The 4,860-nt window shown below is 40.9% G+C and overlaps 1 non-coding gene across 1 annotated transcript; it reads right to left on the reverse strand.

The window, feature by feature from the left end:
- Positions 1 to 809: 809 nt before the first annotated feature.
- LOC112621892 lies at positions 810 to 915 on the reverse strand. The gene has a single exon (XR_003118824.1). It is a non-coding gene; the product is annotated as a U6 spliceosomal RNA (small nuclear RNA).
- Between the last annotated feature and the right edge of the window lie 3,945 nt (positions 916 to 4,860).

The following is a 4,860-nucleotide window of genomic DNA, read 5'->3' on the forward strand; positions in this document are numbered from 1 at the left end:
TGCAGAGGTTTCTGCTGCTTTTGTTGTTGTTGTTGTTGTTGTTGTTGTGTAGCTGTGCCCTGTCCCCAGAGGTGGAGTCTACAGAAACAGGCAGGTTTCCTTGAGCTGCTGTGAGCTCCACCCAGTTCCAGCTTCCCAGCAGCTTTGTTTACCTACTTAAGCCTCAGCAATGGCGGGCGCCCCTCCCCCAGCCTCGCTGCTGCCTTGCCGGTAGATCACAGACTGCTGTGCTAGCAATGAGGGAGGCTCCCTGGGCGTGGGACCCTCCCGGCCAGGTGTGGGATATGATCTCCTGGTGTGCCTGTTTGCTTAAAGCGCAATATTGGGGTGGGAGTTACCCGATTTTCCAGGTGTTGTGTGTCTCAGTTCCCCTGGCTAGGAAAAGGGATTCCCTTCCCCCTTGCGCTTCCCAGGTGAGGCGATGCCTCGCCCTGCTTCAGCTCTCGCTGGTCGGGCTGCAGCAGCTGACCAGCGCCGATCGTCCGGCACTCCCCAGTGAGATGAACCCAGTACCTCAGTTGAAAATGCAGAAATCACCGGTCTTCTGTGTCGCTCGCGCTGGGAGTTGGAGACTGGAGCTGTTCCTATTCGGCCATCTTGCTCCCAGAAAACTGTTTTAATGGGATATGGAATTTCTGCTGTGTTGTCAGGCCAGATAATGTAAAGGCATAAACTTTTACTACCTTTTGTTAAGAGCAGACCGAATAGTTTGAGATACACTGTTATTTTAGTATATAGAAAACCAAATTCTAGTTTTACATTAATATAGTAGTTAGCAGGAAAGAATTTATTAGCTCCTTGCCCTATTTTTTTTAATGGAACACATCATGATTTTGTGTGTCATCCTTGTGCAGAGGCCATACTAATCTTCTTGTATCATTCCAGTGTTAGTGTACATGCTGCCTAATTGAAAACCCTGTCCTATTTCTGTTGTATTTTTTTGAGACAGGGTCTTGTTTTGTCACCCAGGCTGGAGTGCGGTGGCATGCTTATGGTTGACTGCAGCCTCTGTCTCCTGGACTGCCCTATTTAAAAAACAGTCTTACAAATAAACTCGTCAAAATGGAGGGAACGTTGACAACATTTGAGTATATTTTATTGTTTCTTTTTCAACTCATTATTTGCAGTGAGGCAAATCAATTGTTTTCTGCATACTTACAACTTTCTACATCTATTTGAGATTTGTTTTATACAATTCGTTTTCTCATTCTAGAAGAACCAAACCTTTTAGTTTAAGACAGAAAATATTTCCAATACCTTGCATACATAGTCATACTTTTCTGCTACTATTGCTTTAGTATAGTCTTTGATGATTTATATAAATTCTAACTTTCAGTCAAAGCAGCTGATTTCTATTTCATAGAGAAAACTAGAAGGGGGTATAGAAGTATTTATTATAGGGCTGGGTGCGGTGACTCAGGCCTGTAATCCCAGCATTTCGGGAGGCCGAGGTGGGTGGATCACGAGATCAGGAGATGGAGGCCATCCTGGCAAATACTGTGAAACCCCGTCTCTACTAAAAATACAAAAAAAAGAAAAAAAAGAAAGAAAAAAAAATTAGCCAGGTGTGGTGGCGGGCATCTATAGTCCCAGCTACTCAGCAGGCTGAGGCAGGAGAATGGCATGAACCCGGGGTGTGGAGCTTACAGCCAGTGGAGATCGTGCCACTGCACTCCAGCCCCTGGGCAACAGAGCAAGATTCCATCTCAAAAAAAAAAAAAAAAAAGAAGAAATATCTCCTATACACAGTTTAGCAAATTAACAAAACTCATGAAATAACCTCCTACAGTCACCCACATCCATTTTTCACTCTTTTAAATCAGAGTAAACACAATCTTTAGTTAGGTAAACACAATCATTAACACGAAAACCAGATATATTCACTATAGGAAACAAAGTGTATGTATTAAAAATATGTTGGATGACCAAATTTTAGTATTCTAGTTCCCTTAAAAATTATCTAGGTGTCCAAGTTATCTATTAAATAACTTGATCTAAGAATAGACTAAGGTTTTAAAGTTAAATAAGGATCTTAGCTATGTTGACAAACTACAGCTTACCGTATTCTAATTTAAGAATTTAGACCATTTGTATTCACATAGCTTAATGTGGGGACTTAGAACGGAGACCCCCCCATGTTAATTTGACTTACTTATTGTTTAAGAAATTCTTGCCCAGAAATATAAAGCTATAAACCAATATATAGCTTTACTACTTGCTTCAGGAAATTCCTGAAAAGCAACTTATCTATATAGTTTGTTCATCTGGCCAACTAGTTTTTCTATCAGGATAATAGATTGCTTATCTGGCCAAATAGGTAGCTTATTAAAGAAAAAATTACTTACGGGCCGGGTGCGGTGCCTCATGCCTGCAATCCCAGCACTTTGGGAGGCTGAGGTGGGCAGATTACTTGAGGTCAGGAGTTCAATATTAGTCTGGCCAACACGGCAAAACCCTGCCTCTACTAAAAATACAAAAATTAGGCTGGGCACGTTGGCTCACACCTGATCCAGCACTTTAGGAGGCCGAGGCGGGTGGATCAGATCAGGAGTTCGAGACCAGCTTGGGCAACATGGCGAAACTCTGTCTCTACTGAAAATACAAAAACAAAAAACAGAAAAAAACTAGCTGGGCATGATGGCAGGTGCCTGTAATCCCAGCTACTAGGGAGGCTGAGGCAGGAGAATTGCTTGAACTGGGGAAGCGGAGGTTGCAGTGAGCCGAAATCTTGCCATTGCACTCCAGCCTGGGCAACAAGAGCAAAACTCCAACTCAAAAAAAAAAAAAAAAAAAAAAAAATTAGCCAGGTGTGGTGGCAGGTGCCTGTAATCTCAGCTACTTGGGTGGCTGAGGCAGGAAAATTACTTCTTGAACCCAGGAGGCGGAGGGTGCAGTGAGCCGAGATCATACTACTGCACTCCAGCCTGGGCAACAGAGCAAGATTTTGCCAAAAAAAAAAAAAAAAAAAGAAAAGAAAAATTACTCATCAAGGCTTATGTTGGCCTTTCTCGGTCTCCTAATCCTACACTATAAGTCAGGAACTGTCCTCCAGTTCAGTTAGTTTCTTGTCTTGATAAACCTGCCTTTAACAACTGAAGCCTAGATCCCTAAGCCTTATAAATATCCTCCTCTTAAGTTCCCATTTTGAGGTGTTACTAGGCTCTCTCAAGGTGGTATTCTCCCTTGTTGTAGCAGACTGAGCTTTGATTGATCAACGGAAACTGTAAGTTAATCAATGTTTGTTGTGTAAGGTTGAGAAATTTGTGGTAATATTGTTATGTGGCAATAGAAAATCAGTTCAACCCCATTAATAAAACTAGGGAAGAGTCATATAGCTGTTTTCAAACCAAAAGTTATCAAACAAGCCTAATCTATACAAGATTCACCTTTATTTTATTTCTTTGACATAAAACGTATGACTCAAAAGATTCACCTTTATAATATGAACTCATGTTGTCCTACAAACCTGCTTCTGATCTTGAGATTTCCATAATAATTTTTAAGCCTAGTTTTAAATGAGCAATTTCTTTATTTCCTGAGAAATTTGTGAATGCCAGAGTTATGTAAGTGCTTGTTTTTGTCTATGAACCAATTAGAGAGGAGCTATTTAAATTTAAGATAATTTATAATTTAATTTATTTACACACATGAGGTGGAAAAATGTCAAACTCACGCAATGAGAGGTAAAGGTTTTACACAATTACAGATAGACTTGCTCAGACTGAGAACTTGAAGTTTCAGTTCTACAGCCTCAATCATGAGTCAACAGTAAACACAGAACCATAAAAACCACTAGTGCAGATCTCAAAGGGACATTTTACTTTTAGTGAGCATATATTGTTTTCCTGATTGAGTTGAGCTCACAAATAGTCAAATAGACAAGTAAACAAAAAGAGGGCTAACAAACCAGATTTTTTTATTGTCTCTCACCCAACAGAAACCGATCCCCTTTATATCCTGAGAGAGGTCACTACATGATCACATCATAAAACCAGATTCCCAAATACAACTCTTTTTTTTGAGATGGAGTTTTGCTCTTGTTGCCCAGGCTGGAGTGCAATGACCTAATCTCAGCTCACTGCAACCTCCGCCTCCCTGGTTCAAGCAATTTTCCTGCCTCAGCCTCCTGAGTAGCTGGGATTACGGGTGCCTGCCACCACACCCAACTAATTTTTGTATTTTTTTTTTTCTTAAGTAGAGACAGCTTTCACCATGTTGGCCAGGCTGGTATCGAACTCCTGAACTCAGGTGATCCGGCCTCATCCTCCCAAAGTGCTGGGATTACAGGCATGAGCCACCATGCCCGTCCCCCAAATACTACTCTTATGAATGAAGAACAACTTGTTGACTATGTACAATCAGACTTAGATATACATGAAATGCTTTTTTGACTCTGAAATCAATGGTCTAATGTACCCACTTGTCCCCAGGTCTGACTGTAGAGTTAGACGAGATATCAAGAGTTGACTAAGAGCCAAAAAAAAGAAAGAAAAACTCCCATGGTATACTTAGAGAATGATGATTTAGGCTTAAGTAATTAATTATTTATTTATTTAAATAGGCTTTTGGGGAACAGGTGGTGTTTAGTTACGTGAATAAGACCTTCAGTGATGACTTCTGAGATTTTGGTACACCCAGCACCGAAGTAGTGTACACTGTATGCAATGTGTAGTCTTTTATCCCTCACCTCCCTCCCACTCTTTCCCCTGAGTCCCCAAAGTCCATTAAATTATTTTTATGCCTTTGCAGCCTCATAGTTTAGCTCTCACTTATGAGTGAGAACATACAATGTTTGGTTTTCCATTCCTGGGTTATTTCACTTAGAATAATGGTCTCCAATTCCATCCAGGTTGCTACAAA

Source organism: Theropithecus gelada, chromosome 3, assembly GCF_003255815.1.
Source record: "Theropithecus gelada isolate Dixy chromosome 3, Tgel_1.0, whole genome shotgun sequence".
NCBI lineage: Eukaryota > Metazoa > Chordata > Mammalia > Primates > Cercopithecidae > Theropithecus > Theropithecus gelada.